General features: G+C 45.9%; 1 pseudogene; it reads right to left on the bottom strand.

The window, feature by feature from the left end:
- Window positions 1–13,211: 13,211 nt before the first annotated feature.
- Window positions 13,212–18,274, bottom strand: LOC101003741 (annotated as a pseudogene).
- Between the last annotated feature and the right edge of the window lie 510 nt (window positions 18,275–18,784).

Below are 18,784 nucleotides of genomic sequence, written 5' to 3'. Positions count from 1 at the left end.
GGTGTATGCCAGGACTTGAAAGGATGCTGGGAGCAGGGGACCTGCTGCTGATCTGTGGTCTGTATCCCTGGCTTTATAGGATGTGTACATCCCCAATATACCCAGGACAGGAGCTTGGAAAGGACATAAAACCTGGAGGCCATTGCAAAACTGGAAAAGTTAGGCTAGCAAAGGGGATAGGATGAAACAGGTTTTTATAGAAGTTTGACGTGTGTTTTCTTTAAATAAAAAGAGCAGCTGTCTAATTATCTATTGAGAATAATATAATCTTGGTACAAAACTAGAACAAGGATGTACAAGGAAAGTACATCATAGAACAATCTGAATTATTGTCTTTGTCACAGAGAGACAGCACAGAGCAGTGACCAGTGCATCGCTTCTGGAGCCAGGCATCCGGATTTGTATTCTGGTGCCACTACTTATCTTCTCTGTGACCTTAGGGAAAATGATTTGCCTTCACTGTGCCTTAACTTCCTCATATATAAAGGGGGAAAATAACCTTCACAATAAGCCTTCTAGGATAAAATGAAATAATTCATGGAAAGTAACTTAATACCCAGAACCTAGAAAACCAAATAAATATTAGCTGCTATTAACTTTTATGAACATGGATTCCAAAATTTTAAATAATACCAAGTTGAATATAGCAACGTACACACACACAAACAATGCATCATGATGAATTAGGTTTTATTACAATAACGCAAGGGCAGAGTCAACATCAGATAATTCACTATTAGCAAGTTAGCTTCTTTGTTTTTGAGACAGGGTTTCACTGTTGCCCGGGCCTGAGTGGAGTGGTGGGATTTTGGCTCACTGCAACCTCCACCTCCCAGGCCCAAGCGATCTTCCCATCTCAGCCTTCCAAAGTGCTGGGATTACAGGCATGCAACACCATGCCTGGCCCTATCTTTCTTAATGTGTAGTAATTATCATACTTAATGATAAAACTTCAGAAGCAATTTCCATCAAAGTTAGGATGTAGACAAGGGTGTGTTCTATCACTGTTTCTATTGAACATGGCACTGGAGGTCCTAGGCAATGTGTTAGGTTAATACATATGAAAATGCCATTTTTTAAAAGATTATGAGATGCCCAATATCAGAAATGTATGTGATTCAACCTATAATAGAAATGAAGGAAATAAAGTTTTAAAATTGGAAAGAAAAAGAACTACCTGTATTTGCAGACAGGTATGATTGTCTATGCAGAAAATCCAAAAGAATATACAGATAAATTATTAAGACTAGTAAGAGAGTTAAGCAAGGTTGTTGAATTCAAGATCATCTTTAAAAAAACCCATTAGCATTCCTAGACATCAGTAATAACAAATTAGAAAATGTAATAGAAAAAGAGATTCTAGGCCGGGCGCAGTGGCTCACGCCTGTAATCTCAGCACTTTGGGAGGCCGAGGCAGGTGGATCATGAGGTCAGGAGGTCGAGACCATCCTGGTTAACGTGGTGAAATCCCGTCTCTACTAAAAATACAAAAAAAATTAAAAAAATAAAAAAAAATTAGCCAGGCGTGGTGGCGGGCGCCTGTAGTCCCAGCTACTCCGGAGGCTGAGGCAGGAGAATGGTGTGAACCCAGGAGATGGAGCTTGCAGATCGCGCCACTGCACTCCAGCCTGGGTGACAGAGCAAAACTCTGTCCCCCCCAAAAAAAAGAAAAAAAAAAAAAAAGAGATTCCATTCACAATAGCAACAAAAACCTGAGAATATATCTAGCAAAATATACGTAAGGCCTTTCATGAAGAGTATTGCTATGGTCTGAATGTGTCTCCCAAACATATTTGTTAAAACTTAATTGCCAAGATAATATTAAGAGGTAGGGCCTTTAAGGAGTGATTAAGTGATAATGGCAAGTCCTCATGGATGAGATTAGTGTCTTATAAAAGGGCTTGTGTGGGAGGTTTATCTGTTCCTTCTGCTGCATGAGAACATAGCATTTGTCCCCTCCAGAGAAGCCACCATTCAAGGCACCGTCTTGGAAGCAGAGACCAGGCCCTCACTAGTCACAGTACCTGCTGGTGCCTTGATCTTGGACTTCCCAACCTCCAGAACTGAGAAAATAAACTTCTGCTGTCTGTAAATTACCCAATCTCAGGTATTTTGTTATAGTACTACAAAGACAAATACAAAAATTACTCAGGAAGAACTGACTAAATTGAAATATAGACCATATATATTATGAATGGGAGAACTCAATGCTATAAACATATGACTTCTCACCAATTAATCTGTAAATTCAAGCAGTTCCCAAATCCCAATAGATTTTTTTGTGGAACTTGACAGACTGATTCTAAAATTCATATAGTAATTGAGGGGTCAAGAACAGTGTCCATACACTGCTGGTACCCTCTCCATACCCCTTGGCATTGCCAACCGCATACATGCCAGGGAGCTGATGCTTTTAAGAGTACCCTCAGTGTATTCATCGTGCCTTTTCATTTCCTGTATTTCCTGATGTTTTGACAGCTGAGGCCTTGCTGATTCTGGAGAGACTGCTCCTCCCAGGGCTAGCCAATTCCCCAAGACAGTAAGGGACTCACCTGCAAATGCACCTTCCATATGCAAACCAGCTAATCCATAGCCCATACCCCCAACCACCTCCTTCATCAGACTCTTACACTGGGCCACTGTCCATCTGCCCTCATCATCCCAGGGCCATGAACCAGACAACTAGGGACAGCCCTATGCCCCAGAGTCAAGTGAAATTATTTAAACTATTAATAGCTAATCTTGTGCCTGCTTACCCTGGCTTGACTTGCCTTTCTCTTGGATGCCACAAATAAAGCTCTTGCCCACGTTTCCCCCCAGCTCCCTTTACTTATTCACCAACCCTGGTGCTTCCCCATGTATCCCTGCCTGGTGTGCCCTGTCTCTTGTTTCTAGGGACCTCTGAATATAAAAAACTCTTTCAAAACAGTCATTTCCATATCTGTGTGTCTTGCCATGTCTGATGAAAATCTTGAGTGCATTTTAAAACAGCCATGAGGAAAGGGAGTTGGTGGATAAATACCACAGCTTCCCCACCCCTCAGCTGGAATAACTGAAGGGCCCAGTGAGATTGAACCCCAGTTACCTTTTGTGGCAACCTGCTCATTCATGCACCATCTATTGGCTTTCTTCCCTTCCCTATGTCACTTCTCACCCTCTTACCTTGCTTCCTGGAATCATCTTCTAAAAACATGCTGGCGCCCAAATCCTTGACTCAGGCTCTCCTTCAAGCAGAACCCAAATGAATACATTTTTAAAGAATAAGAATGACATAGGCTGGGTGTGGTGGCTCACGCCTGTAATCCCAGCACTTTGGGAGGCCAGGGCAGGCGGATAATGAGGTCAAGAGATCGACACCATGCTGGCCAACATGATAAAACCCTTTCTCTACTAAAAATACAAACAAATTAGCTGGGCATGGTGGCACGTACCTGTAGTCCCAGCTACTTGGGAGGCTGGGGCAGGAGAATAATTTGAACCTGGGAGGTAGCGATTGCAGTGAGCTAAGATCACACCACTGCACTCCAGCCTGGGTGACAGAGTGAGACTGTCTCCAAAAAAAAAAAAAAGGAATGACATAGAGGATAGAGGTCAGTGGGTAATGGAAGGTTTAAGATTTGTGTACATATAATAATGTCATAGGAATCAGGACAGTTAAATGTTGTTGAGGGGGATGTACAAATTGACCACTGGAAGAGAACAGGAACCCAGCAAAAGATCCATGACACGTAGAAACTTGAAATAAGACAGAAGTTGCCTTGTAGATCATTGGGGAAAGGATGGAATATTCTAAAAATGATGTTGGCACAATTGATTATCCATATGGAAAGTAAATACAACTAGATCCCTAGTTCACACCATACCAAAAATAAAATCCAGGTTCATTAAAGATCTAGTTTGAAAAACGAACTTTGAAAGCATTTAGAAGCAAATATAGGGGGATATCATTATGACTGGAGTAGTGTCTTAGTGTGGGCTGCTCTAACAAAATGCCATAGACTGGGTTTGAGAAATCAACAAACATTGATTTCTCCCAGTTCTGGAGGCTAGATGTCCAAGATCAGGGTGCCAGCATGGTTGGCTCTTGGTGAGGGCCCACCTCCTGGTTCACAGAGGGTCATCTTCTTGTATCCTCACATGGCAGAGAGCAAGGCAGACAGGAAGCAACTCTTCTGCATCTCTTCTTTTAAAGGTGCTGATCCCATCGTGACAGCTCCACCCTCCTGACCTAATTACTTTTTAAAGGCCCCACCTCTTAACACCATTATATTGGAGGCCAGAATTTCAACATATAAATTTAGAGGGGACACAAACATTCAATCCACAACAAGAAGAAAGTAATTTCCTAAACAAAATACTAAAAGTGGCTGGGTATGGTGATTCATACCTGTAATACCAGCATTTTGGGAGGCTGAAGCAGGAGGATTGCTTGAGCCCAGGAGTTCCAGACCAGCCTGGGTGACATAACAAGACCCCGTCTCCTCTCTATGTATAAAAAATTAGCTGAGTGTGCTGGTACGTGCCTGTAGTCCTGGCTACTTAGGAGACTGAGGCGGGAGGATTACTGGAACCCAGGACTTTGAGGCTGCAGTGAGTTGTGATTGAGCCACTGCACTCCTGCCTGGGCAACAAAGTGGGACTGTCTCAGGAGAAAAAAATATTAAAAGCATAAGCTCAAAAGAAAAATGGTAATAGACTTGACTTCACTAAAGTATTTAAACTTCGATTCAACTAAACATACCACAAGCGAAGTTTAAAGAGAAACCGTAGATTACAAGATATTTGCAATTCACATAATCAACAAAGGATATATATCTAGAATATTTAAGGAATTCCTATAAATATCAATATTTTTAAAAGTCAACCAACCAAAAGAAAAGTGGACAAACAATATGAACATGTAATTCATAGAAAAGAAAACTTGAATGACCTGCAAACATAGGAAGAGGTTTAATATGGATAGAAATGAGGGGAATGGACACAGAGATGACCACGACATACTAGCATTCCTATATATCAATAATAACAGGTTAGAAAATGTATAGAAAAAGAGATTTGGCCAGGCGCAGTGGCTCACACCTGTAATCCCAGCACTTTGGGAGGCCGAGGTGGGTGGATCATAAGGTCAGGAGATCGAGACCATCCTGGCTAGCACAGTAAAACCCCATCTCTACTAAAAATACAAAAAAAAAAAAAAAAAAAAAAGAAAAAGAAAAAGAAAAAAGAAAAATTAGCTAGGCGTGGTGGCAGGCACCTGTAGTCCCAGCTACTAGGGAGGCTGAGGTGGGTGGATCACAAGGTCAGGAGTTTGAGGCCAGACTGGCCAACATGGTGAAACCCCATCTCTACTAAAAATACAAAAATTAGCCAGGCGTTGTGGTGGATGCCTGTAATCCAAGCTACTCAGGAGGCTGAGGCAGGAGAATTGCTTGAACCCAGGAGGCGGAGGTTGCAGTGAGCTGAGATCATGCCACTACACTCCAGCCTGGGCAACAGAGTGAGACTCCATCTCAGAAAAAAAAAAAAAGAAAAAAGAAAAAAAAAGAATATATTCTTATTGTTATTTTGAGACAGGGTCTCACTCTGTTGCCCAGGTTGGAATACAGTGGCATGATCACTCATGGCTGCAGCATCAGCCTCCTGGGCTCAAGTGATTCTCCCACCTCAGTCTGCCAGGTAGCTGGGACCACAGCCATGCCACTACACCTGACTAATTTTTTTTTTTTTTTTAATAGAGATCGGGTCCCACTATGTTGCCCAGGCTGGTCTCAAACTGGAGGGCTCAAGCAGTCCTCCTGCCTCAGCTTCCCAAAGTGCTGGGATTACAAGTGTGAGCCACTACTCCTGGCAGTTCATATTATTTTGAAAGCCCTATAACAGCAAGTGCCATTAAGGATGTGGAACAGCAGGAGCACTTGTCAACTGCTGCTGGTGATGTAAACTGGGTCTGCCAGTTTGGAGAGAAATTGATAATGTATTGTAAAGTCAAAGATGCTTGTGTCCAATGCCTAGCCCTTCCACTTCTTGGTGTGCACACCAGAGAGACTCACACATTTATATGATAATGTTCATAGTCACCCTTGTGTAGTGAAAATTGGAAACCCCTTAGATGTCCATCAACAAGAACATGGAGGAATGAACAGCGGGATACTCACACAATACAATACGATCTGGAGCAGGGGCCAGCAAACTACTGCCCATCTGCCAAATCTGGAGCTAAGAAGAATGGTTTTTATAATATTAAAGCATTATAAAAACAAAACAACACAACACAACAATGAATGCAAAGCAAAGACTGCAACGGAGACATATGTTGCCTGCAAAGCCTAAAATATGTTACTATCTGGCATTTTACACAAAAAGTTTGCTGACCCTTGATCTAGAGTCACATGTATTAACAAAAATAAATCTTTAAAAAATGTTAAAGTTTTGAATATGTACAAATCACACATAACATACGTGGACATATACACATTAGCTAACATTTAAAAACATATTTAAAGATACCCACGTAAGTAGCAGAACTATAAAATTTCACACGAGTGATAAACTCTAAGTTCAGAAAAGTGGTTACCTGGGAAGTGTTGCGGCCAAGGTGTGGGGATGTCCTGGGTTTTATTTCATAAATAAATTTGCTTTAGTTCATAAAATGAGAAAAGAAGGTCTGAATAAATATGATCTTTCATAAGCATGAGGCATTCTGTAACAACCCTGGAGTAATGGTTCCTATGTTTGTTTTTTTTTGAGACTGAGTTCTCAGCCTCCTTGCTGCCCAGGCTGGAGGTGCAGTGCCTGGATTCAGCTCACTGCAAGTCTGGGCCTCCCGGTTTACGCATTCTTCCTGCCCCCAGCCTCCTGGGAGTAGCCACCACAGCATGCCTACCACTTCAGCCTGGGCTAGTTTTTTGTATTTTTTTAGTAGAGACGGGTTTCACCGTTAGCTTGTGGGATGGTCTCTTGGATCTCCTGACCTCGATCCACCCGCCCTCGCCTCCCAAAGTGCTGCTGCTGATTACAGGCTTGAGCCACTGCTACCGCCCTGTGTTTGCCAGACCCTATAGATTATGCATGTTTGAACATTTAATAAATTGTTTTTAAAGGAATGCCTTTTGGTGAGTGTGCCCAGGAGGAGGATGGCTGTGGACATGGGCAGGCGCCCTTCCTGCTGTATACCCGGCCCCTTGTCTGGTCTAGCCAGGCCCCAGCTGCAGGCTGAGCAATTGTCCACAGGCCAGAGAGACTGACGTTCTGGCCCGGGGCTCTGCCCATGACTGTCGCATGCCCTTCTTACAGTTGCCTTGGCAGTGAGTGAGCCTAGTTGGCTCCACCAGCTGAGGCCCAGGCTGCAGTGGTGCTGGCCAGAGAAGACAGAGTTAGCAGCCTGGGACCTGCCACAAATGACAGCAGGAGTCAAAGCCCAACTTCCCCATCTGTGGAGTGAGATAGTGGATCTCATAGCGTCCAAGGATTCGTCCAGCTCTGTTTTCCTGGGCCCAGGGTTTGTCCTGAGACCTGTGGCTGATGCCCTGGGCTCCAACCTCTCTAATTAAGGGAGTAAGGGCCAAGCAGAAGTTGGTCTTCACATTCCTGGCTTTTCACTCCCCAACCTGAACTGCCTTTCTCTGGCTTCCCCATCAGTGCTGGTGCCCCTTGAAGAGGAGCCTTCCAGAGGAAGAGTTGGCCAAAAGGGGCATTTTTGTGTGATTTGTAAGGCAGAAGGAAAGAGGCAGCCATTGCTGTCTGAAGGTGGCCGTAAGTGGTGTCACTGGCCAGGTCTAGGTCCATTCTGCCTGTGCACAGCAAATCAATCACTGTGACACAGGTCTTGATTTATGCACAAGGCCACCAAACAAGAAGGGGGAGAACAGCTCTCAAATCCACCTCCGCAGATAAGGCTTAGGGTTGCTTATGGGCTGGGGAAGTGTGATGGTCTAAGATGTGAAGAGAGGTGATTGGCAGCGGGGAAAAATGAAGTCATAGGTTCATTTCGTGCAAGTGCAGTCAGGCTTTGCGGCATTTCACAGGACGTAAGTGCAGAAAATGACGGCATTAGCATGATCTGAAGGTGGAGTATTTGGCCCTCTGACATCAAAATGGACCTTTTCTTGGGCATTAGCACAGGTCCAGTTGAAGGGTCATTGGTCTCAACTGGTTTGAACTGGACAAGAGCTGGCCCAAATTCCCGAAAAACAGCTGAAGCAACCATGACCATGGCAACCTATGACTGTGATCTATAAAGCAGCCAGTGAAGGTTGAGGTGCAGCCTTCAGTGGACCATGGCCTCAGGGTTCATGGAAAAAACAAAAACAAAACAAAAAGCAAGCGGCCAAAAGCAAGCAGGGCGGCAGGCAGACCTGATCTAATTTACCCCTCGGTTTCAGTAGTGATGGATGTAGTGGTGCTGGCAGGTACCAGCTTATCCTCACTCTGCCCTGAGTCCACCTCTTCTCCCCGATTGCTGACCATATGACCTGCGCTGACCCTAAGCCCACCACAGGCACTTTGTGCAGACCCACAGATGTGGGAGCTCCGCAAGGCACAGCTGCCCAGAGACCTCTCCAGGGCCTTGCCCTTGGTGGTTCCACCAGAAGCTGGACATGTTTCAGCCTCTCAGATTGACCATTTGGTGGACCCCTTCTCTGACTCTCCAGATCCCTCCCCACACCTCTACTTCCCAGCCCCTCCACAATCATGTAAGGTCTAATTGTGCAATAAATCTCTTAGCCCGTAACTCACATGGTTCTGCTTCTTCCCTGACTGAATCCTGACACTTCCATCAAGGAGGGTTTAAGCAGCAAGCGCTCTCTGAGCACTGGGAACACAAGTGAAGCAGGACGCCCCCACCCTGGGTCGTCATCCTTTCTTTGGTAGCTCCAGAGGGAGGCCTGCTCCCTTCAGCCCCTTAACAGAACTTGTTTTTGAAAAGGGTCACATCTGCCCCACACTAGCCCAAAAGGGCTGCAGGGACAGGGCAGGGTCTTGGATCCTCATCTCTTAGGACAGGTGATGAGGAAGCCACAATATGCCTGGTAGCTACTTGGTGCTGGATACTTCATCATTTTATCCTCACAAGAAGCTACTGCCCCATATTCCAGTGAGAAAGCTGATAGGGAAGGAGTCTGGTGAAGCTGGAGTTTGAACCTACGATTACCAAGCAGCAAAGCCCACAGGTCCTTCACTTGTAACTTGCCCACAGCTGCAGCAGGAGGTAGAGCAGTGATTCCTGACTGTATCTGGCTTCTGCTGGGTCATGAGGCCATAGTCTCCCAGGCCCGGCTGCTCTCTGCTCTTCTCCTTTTCCACCTGTGTGCCTCTGTGTCTGGGGCACACAGCAGCTGAGGCCACAGAGCCAGTAGCATTGGTGGCTCTGCCAGTGCGGCCTGAAGATATGGGTCAGGGCTGACTCAGACGTGAGGCCTTGTGGAGTGTAGTCACTCAACCTGAAGGCCTTGAGACAAGGAACAGCTGGTTCCCACCCCTCTGGCCAGCACCATCTGAGGCCTCATCATCTGGGCTGGTGGTATCTCAGTGCCTGCTGCTGGCCTGAAACCTCGCTCAGTCTCAGAGAAGCCTCTCATCATGCAGCAGATTGGAATGAGTTTCCTCCACGGCCCTTCCAGCCTGGTGACTCTATGACTTTCCATTTGTAGATGGTAATGAAGGTAGTGAGGTCAACAGACAAGGGTACCCATTCTGGTTCTGCCATTTTGGAGCTCCATGACCCTGGACCAGCTACTTTCTCCTTTTCCTCATCTATAAGGGCTGTCCTGATGTTTCAACAAGGTAATGTGGGTAGAGCATGTCGCACAGTGATTTGGTACTCAACAAGTGCTCAGAAACGATGGCAGCACTAGGGATAGTGGTGGAAGGGGAGACATTACAAAAACTTATGGTTGGATTGACTCGGCTTCAAATCCGTTTGGTCACTTAGCAGCTGTGGTGGGCAAGGTATCTCACATTTTTGGGCTTGGTTTTTCCATCTGTAAAAAGAGGGTGATAATTGTCACCCTGCTCATAGGGTTGGTCTGAGGCTTAAATGGGATGATGAACATGAAAGCCTCAGCAGATAGCACACCACCGCTTCCTTCTCCTTTCTCCTGTCTCCTTTATAACAGATGGGAATTCAGTAGGTGCTTAATAGTTGCACGATCCTTTTACAGTGTAACCCTGCCTGTTGCTTCCTCAATCAGTCATAACTAATGATGTGTACTTCCATCTGAAAGTTCTGAGGGATGCAGGACATTAAGCTGTTTCAAATGCTGGCTTTAAATCTAAAGGGTTCACTCTACCTTGTCCTGAATCACCTCCTCCCTCCTTCCTGCTGATCAGAAGCATCTGGGCTTTCAGGACTCCTCTTGGAAAAGCCGGCCCTGATTCCTTCCAATCTTTATGGTCTCCTCATTGAAGGACCTCCTTACTCCATATCTGATTCTCCATAGCTTGCCTCACCTGGCTCCCTAGCTGTCTGTTAACAGCCAGGCAAAGGTTGGCGGTGCTGGCGGAAAACCTGCTGGGTGTTTTCCTTCCCTTTTGTGACTGTGACCACTGCAGAGATGTTCAAATCTCCCAGCTGCAAGAATGCAGTTAGCTGCCTGCCTCCAGTGGCTAGCATCTTCAGGCTCCACCTCAGCTTTTGAGTAAAGGTCACACTTTTCCTGGGTAGCCTCCAAACAAACTACTGAGCACAGTGAGAGTCCTAGGGCCTGCCATTTTTGCTCAACTCAAACTCCAAGTCCTCCTGTTGCAGGGGCTGAAACTTTGTTAGATCTGCATGGCAGTCTGAAGTCCTCCCCTGCCCAATCCAGCTACCTCCCCCTATCTTTCACAGTAATTACTGGTCCCCACTGAATGCTCTTTCATTCTTTACTGCATCTCAGCATCTGCTGTCCAGAGCACTTACCATCTCCAGCCCCATGGAAGGCATGGGCTGCAACGGGCTCTAGGATGAAAGGCTGTGCAGAGGAAGCTCAACGGCTTCAAGGACTCCAGACCCTCAGGGGCCAAAAAGGGACCTGAGAACCTGTCCATTCCAATTCCTCCTTTCACTTGTTCACATAGCATAAAGACTCAGATCTGTGCCAGGCCATGTGCTTCAGGGATGGATGAAGCCAGGATCCCTGCTCTCGATGAACTTATAGCAGAGACAAGAAGCCTAATGCTCTGTACCAGGGTTTTGGCACATTGCTGGGAAAGCCTACTACTCAAAGGGAATTGAGGTAACATTGCTGGTGCTCCACTTAAGGGCAGATGATGATTTTTAAGTCTGCCCTGATGGAGCCTGATTTCCTTCTGTTTCCTTTGTTGGAAGCATTTTCAATGGAGACACCTTAAACAATAACAATGACAGCAAAGAACATGCATTCAGTGCTTTCCCATCTGCTGGGCACTCTGCTAAGTGTATCAGGTAAAGCCTGGATTAGGAGAGACTGCAGAGGTGAGTCATAGCATCACGTGTCCTGGGCTTGCAATCTGCAGCTTCCTAGTTGTGTAACCCTGGGCAAACTCTTTAACGCCTCATGTTTTTCATCTGTTAAACAGGGAGATTAAGAGCATCTTCCTTACGCGTACGGTGAAAAATAGGCAATGTGAAATCCAGACAGGCAGATTCCGGAGTCCAGATCATCCTGATACTATCTGTAACTACAACACTCATCTAAGGCCTGGTGAAAGAGCTTTTCTAAAGAAACTTTTAATTGAGATATAATATATGTATAGAAAAGTTCACAAATAAACGTTCGACTCAATGAATTTTCACAAACTGGACACACCTGTGTAACCAGCATCCAGCTCAAGACACATTACAAGCACCCCAAAAGACCCTGTGTACTTCTCCAGGTCCCCACCCTCCCAAATGGAGCCACTATTCTAATTTCTAATGGTATAGATTCATTTCACCTGGTTTTAGAGTTCCCCCTACCCCAACTTTATGGATGGATAACTGCAGTACAATAAACTGCACATTTTTAAGATGTACGACTTGATTAGTGTTGATGTTTGTGTTCACTCATGAAGCCAAAATTCAGACAGCAAACATTTCCATAATCCCCAAAGTTTTCTCATGCCCCTTTGTCATCCGTCGCTCCCTCTAATCCTGTCCCAGACAACTGCTGATCTGCTGTCTCTATAGATTAGTTTGCAGTTTCTAGAATTTTGTATGAACAAAATTATACAGTACATACATTTATATTTTTTGAGAATGAGACTTGCTCTGTCACCTAGACTGGAGTGCAGTGGCGTGATCATGGCTCACAGCAGCCTCAATCCCCCAGGCTCAAGCGATCCTCCCACGTCAGCCTCCCTATCCTAGTAGCTGGGACTGCAGCTGCACACCACCACACCTGGCTAATTTAGTGTATATATACATTACATATCTATATATATATTTATATATATCTCACATATAATTACATATGTATATAAAATAGAAAAAAATTAGCTGGGTGTGGTGGCACATACCTGTTGGTCCCAGCTACTTGGGAGGCTGAGGTAGGAGGATCGCTTGATCCAGGGGACATCAAGGCTGTAGTGAGCCATGATGGTGCTACTGCACTCCAGCTTGAGCAACAGAGTGAGACCCTGTTTCAAAAACAAAACAAAAATTGTTTTAGTTACTCTAGGTCCTCTACATTTCCATATGCATTTTAAAACCAACTGTTCAAATTCTGAGAAAAACAAAATGACAATGCCTGCTGAAAATTTTGATTGGAATTACATTGAGTATATAGATAAATTGGGAAAGAATTATATTGGGGAATTTTGTATCTCCCAATCCAAAACATGGCATATCTCTCCATTAATTTAGTTCCTCTTCAATTTCACAATGTTTTATGGTGTTCAGTGTAGAGGTTTGATAGATTTATTTTTAGGTATTTTATAAAATTTTTGGTACCACTCTAAATGAGATTTTCAAAATTTCACCTTCAAATTGTTTGCTCCGACATACAATTAGAAGGAATAAATTCAAGGCTGGGTGTGATAACTCACACCTGTAATCCCAGCACTTTGGGAGGCTGAGGCAGGCGGATCACCTGAGGTCAGCAGTTCGAGACCAGCCTGGCCAACATGGTGAAACCCTATCTCTACTAAAAATACAAAATTATCTGGGCATGGTGGCAGGTACCTGTAGTCCCAGCTACTTGGGAGGCTGAGGCAGGAGAATTGCTTGAACCTGGGAGGTGGAGGTTGCAGTGAGCTGAGGTTGCAGTGAGCTGAGATCACACCACTGCACTCCAGCCTGGGCAAGAGAGTAAGCCTGTCTCAAAACAAAACAAAAAAGGTAACAAAAAAAGGAGGAATAAACTCAGTGATTGATAGCATAGTAGGGTGACTAGGGTTAAACAAAAATGTACTGCACTCGTGAGATGGACAGCCTAAATACCGACTTAATCACCATGCATTATATACATGTAACAAAATTTCACACATGCCCCATAAATTTGTGCAAATAAAAATAAAAATCACTTGTAGAATAAAGTAACACTAAGCAACAACAACAACAACAAAAAATTTGCTGCTAAAAACTTTTATGATGGACTCTCCTTCCTTTCACAACAGGGATGTTGGGAGCACCCAGATATACGAAGAATTCCTGCAGCACTCATTGGCAAATGCTGCAGAAGATATCAAAAGGCTGAAAGTAGAAGAGCAAAATGACTAATAAGACTCCAGAGAAGGGCATAACAACCTCCCTTCTTCTGATTCCCTTAATTATACCTCTCACTTTCCATTATGGGGTGTGGGTTGTTCTGTGGTGAGAGTTGGGGGGATCCTGCAGTGGAAAAAGATCGAAGGTCCTGGGCCCTGTTACTCTACATTCTCTCCCTAGCACACCTGCATTGCATAGTTTACAGTATCTTCTGTACATTGGAGGCCAGGCATCTTCCCTAAGTTCTAGGCATGTATCTCTCATAGGCCCTTAAACTCAGCTTCTCTAGAATGAAACTCACAATATTCTCTCAAATTTTCTTTTCTTTTCTTTTTTTTTTTTTGAGACAGTTTCTGTCACCCAGGCAGTGGTATGACCTTGGCTCACTGTAACCTCCACCTCCCAGGTTCAAGCGATTCTCCTGCCTCAGCCTCCTGAGTAGCTGGGATTACAGGCACATGCCCCCACAACTGGCTAATTTTTGTATTTTTAGTGGAGACCATGTTGGTCAGGCTGGTCTCAAAGTCCTGACTTCAAGTGATCTGCCTCCCTTGGCCTCCCAAAGTGCTGGAATTACAGGCGTGAGCCACCGCGGCCAGCCTCAAACCTGTTTCTTAGCCAATGTTTCCTTTACTGCAAATGGCAACCTCCTCCACAAGCTGCACAACATCCAATAGGAACAGTAGTGAATATCCAGTAAATATTTGTTGTATGGATGAGTGAATGAAGATTGGTAGCACAGAAAGTGAATTTATTCTATATAAGTTTTGAAGAAAGCTAACTCCTTTGAGCTGGCTTGGGATGTCTCATGCCTGTTCCCATAATGCTAGAGGCATCATGATTTAAATAAAGTTCCATTGGACTCTGTATCAGAGCAGGTCCTTTCTCCTGTGTTGCTCTGGGGCCTTACTGAGACCACAGCTACAGGCAGGGAGAGGGTGGGGCACTTTTGATTCTGGGGACACATATATCATTATTCCTCACAATGACTGTTTTTTTTTTATTATTTTTTTGAGATGGAGTCTCACTGTTGCCCAGACTGGAGTGCAGTGGTGTGATCTCGGCTCACTGCAATCTCCGCCTCCTGGGTTCAAGAGATTTTCCTGCCTCAGCCTCCCAAGTAGCTGAGATTACAGGTGCCTGCTACCATGCCCGGCTAATTTTTGTATTTTTAGTAGAGATGGGGTTTCACCATGTTGGCCAGGCTGGTCTTGAACTCCTGACCTCAGGTGATCCACTCACCTCGGCCTCCCCAAGTGATGGGATTACAGGTGTGAGCCACCATGCCTAGCCTCTTATTTTTATATCACCTGGGCCTTGGCTCAGTCCTAGTATGCAGAGATAATAAATGTTTGAATGAATGAATGAATGAATAAATGAACGAATGAAACAACTCCATTGTCTAAGTACTACTTGTCTCTTTTTACAGATAAGAAATCTGGGGCTCAGAGACTGCCCTCCCTAGGAAGCAGCAACAACTGGGGGACAAACCCAGTCCTCTCGGTTCCCAGATCAGTGATTCCTCTACCGCATCAAGAAAGTTGTAATTACTTGCCCTTGGTATCTTGGGAAAAAGAGAAAAAAGAAAGTTGTAATAACTAAGTACAGATTTCATTTCATCTTCTTTCCAACTTAAGTGCTTCCTGCATACCAGGATGAAGCTATCAATGTCCTCTTGAAAGCACAGTCAGCCACAATATTTTGAAGAGGGGGAAAAAAAAAGGCTGTCTGCTAGGCCCTGACCTGAACCAATTCTTGGTTATCTAAAGCAGTGGCCTCCAAATAAAAATTCCCAGGACACTCCCCCAGAAATTCTAATTCATGCATCTGAAGGAGAGGAGATGCCTGAAAACCGCCATTATAAACACTGCTCTGGGCTGATGTGGTATATAGCCAGTCACTGCACACAGTTCAGCAGGAAAGTAGCAGAAAGGAGGGTGAAGAGTAAGCATCTTTATTACTTTATTCACATACGTTAACTGAGCACGTAACATGTCCCAGTCACCATTCTAAGTCCTAGATATACAGTAGTGGACAAAACAAAATCCTTATTATCCCTCATTCTATGGATGGTGGGGGTGTGAGATGGAGAGACAATGACCAAGTAAAGAAATAGGGCCAGGTGCGGGTGGCTCATGCCTGGACTCCCAGCACTTTGGGAGCCTGAGGCAGGGGGTCATTTCAGCCCAGGAGTTTGAGACCAGCCTGGGCAACATGGTTAAACCCCATCTCTACTAAAACAAACAAACAAACAAACAAAAGTTAGCCGGGTATGATGGTTCATGCCTGTAGTCCCAGCTACTCAGAAGGCTGAGGTGGGAGGATCACTTGAGCCTGGGAGACAGAGGTGAGCTGAGGTCACGCCACTGCACTCCGGCCTGGGCAACAGAGCAAGACCCTGTCTCAAAAAGAAAGAAAAAGAAATAAACATACAGGATAACCACTGCTTGTGGTGGTGAGGACTCTAGAGAAAACACAACAGAGTGATGTGATGCAGGGTGACAGAGAAGGGGTACCCTAGCTCTCTGAGGAGGTGACATTTGAGTTGAGACCTGAATTACCAGAAGGAACCAACCCTACTCTGGGAGAAGATTATAGGCAAACAGAGTAGGAGATGGCAAAGTTACAGAGGGACGGGCTCGGCATGTGAGGCTAATATAGTGTGAACAAGGAGAAGACCAGCCTAAAATATGGTTAGACAGAGATAGTGAGGTAGGATTCATCATTTAAGGTCTTCAAATTAGGAAACGGGTTTAGAGTTTCTTCTGGAGAGTTTTAAGCAGGGAGTGATGTGACATGATTGCTTTAATTGGCTTGTTTTAGCTGCTGGATGAAGACAAGAGTCTAGGGGTTCAATGTGAGAGCAGGGAACCAGTGAGGAGGCTCACAGGAGTCCAAGCTAGAGATGATGGCGGGTGCGGTGGCTCATGCCTGTAATCTCAGCACTTTGGGAGGCTGAGGCAGGTGGATCACTTGAGGCCAGGAGTTCAAGACCAGCCTGGCCAACATGGTGAAACCCCGTCTCCACTAAAAATAAAAAAATTAGCCGGGCGTGGTGGCATGCACCTGCAATCCCAGCTACTCAGGAGGGTAAGGCAGAAAATTGCTTGAACCTGGGAGGCAGAAGCTGCAGTGAGTCCAGGCTGCACTTCAGCCTGGGCAACAGAGCAAGACTCCATCTCAAAAAAAAAAAAAAAAGTGGATATAAATATGACTACAAAACTGCCTGTGAACTGCTATTCTTGGCACACTGCCTGTGGGGTAGCCCTGCCCCACAAGGAGCAGTCACTCTGCTGTTGCAGTACACTGCAGCTTCAGTAAAAGTTGCTGTCTAACACCACTAACTCACCCTTAAATTCCTTCCTGAGAGAAGCCAAAAACCCTCCGGGCTAAGTCCCAATTCTGGGGTTCACCTGCCCTGCATCAATATTATCCTTTGTAGTAAACACCCACTACGATGTGGCACTCTCCTGGACATTTGATAAACTTACCTCTGTTTTCCCATCAGGTCTGTGAGGCGGTATAGTTCTTGCCACTTGACAGGTAAGTCGGCTGAGGCTCATAGAGGGCCCCATGTCACAACCCCTGTAAGGGTCAGTGCGACAACTGGAACCCAAGTGTGTGTCACACTGACCTCATGCTTGATCATCACTCCACACAGCCTTCGATGCAGGAAATAGGCTGGTTTCTGATGCACCTGGTGTCTGAGAGAAGCTTTGGTTCTTTCACTTTTCAGCTTTGCCCAGGCCCTACTCCTGAGGTCAGGCTTGTCCCAAGAGAGGCGGGGCCAGGGTAGGTGATTATCTCAGCGGTTGCTGTGAGCTCCATCCAGCTCAGGTGAGTCTCGGGATCCTAGCTTCTGAAACTTTCACGCGCACACAATTGCCTGGGGATTTGATTGAAACGCAGTTTCTGACTCAGCAGGACAAGGGTGGGGTCCACATTTCTTTCCTCCTTTTCTTTCTTTCCTTTTCTCTTTCTCTCTTCATCCAAAATCTTTTTAATAAGAGGGTAGGCTCCAGGGTTAGTTTTTGAGGTCTCGGCTGGCCCGTTGGCCTCTGGTGCGCTCGAACTTCCGGCCCTGGAGCGGACGTAAGGTTTGGGGTGGCTGTGCGGGGTTCCCGGAGCCCTACCGAAATGCCGGTACACCTCTTGGCTCTTGAGAGAACCAGAGAGCAGGATGGTGCCTCTGCCCTTGGGGGAGTCCAGGGCCAGCTGGTCAAAAGTGAGGATCTTGCCCCCTGCCCTGCCGTGAGGATGCGGCGGCGGCCCGGCTGGTCAGGCGCAGCGCACACACCTTCATTCTGAGTACCTCCTGAACCCGCGCATCATCCATTATGGCCCCCACGACCACGGCCGTTTTGTTTTCCCGGCCAGGAAGCTTCATCTTCCGGATCATCTGGGCAACAGAGTGACCGGTTGGTGTGGCTCATAAACAACCTCTTCAGTACAGCCTGGTTGAATATGGAGTTGATTCGTCTGGCCAGAAACCTGTACAGCTTGACCAACAGCCTTAGGTAGATATCCTGGCTCCTGGGCTCCTTGCGCGGAACCTTGTTGGTCCTTGTTGGGGCGGATGTCAACTCCCGTGATGGCGCCTCCTGCTCGGCCAGGTCCGGAAAGCCACATTTCTAACTTCTTTTTTTTTTTTTTTGAGACGGAGTCTCGCTCTGTCACCCAGGCTGGAGTGCAGTGGCCGGATCTCAGCTCACTGCAAGCTCCGCCTCCCGGGTTTACGCCATTCTCCTGCCTCAGCCTCCCGAGTAGCTGGGACTGCAGGCGCCCGCCACCTCGCCCGGCTAGTTTTTTGTATTTTTTAGTAGAGACGGGGTTTCACCATGTTAGCCAGGATGGTCTTGATCGGGTGGTGGTGTTACCAAGGTCCATCTGCCACAGTTTATAGAGGGCCGTGGAGGTGGGAGTGGGGTGGGGTAGGCAGAGGAGGGAAACAGGAGGCTGCAGTTGGGACAGCTGTGCTCATCCTCACTTGTAATTGACTCCTGTAAATTGTCATTAGTAAACCTCAACACCCACCCTCCTCCCCCATCAATATGATAAAGAACATCAGAACATCTGTGTTCTTGGTCTCCCAGGGAAGCCCACCCAGTCAGGACCCCAGGATGTGGCAGGCAAGTCGCT

Source organism: Papio anubis, chromosome 7 (assembly GCF_008728515.1).
Source record: "Papio anubis isolate 15944 chromosome 7, Panubis1.0, whole genome shotgun sequence".
NCBI classification, from domain to species: Eukaryota; Metazoa; Chordata; class Mammalia; order Primates; family Cercopithecidae; genus Papio; species Papio anubis.
Note: the sequence above shows the minus strand (reverse complement) of the source record. Positions and strands in the feature narration are given on the sequence as shown.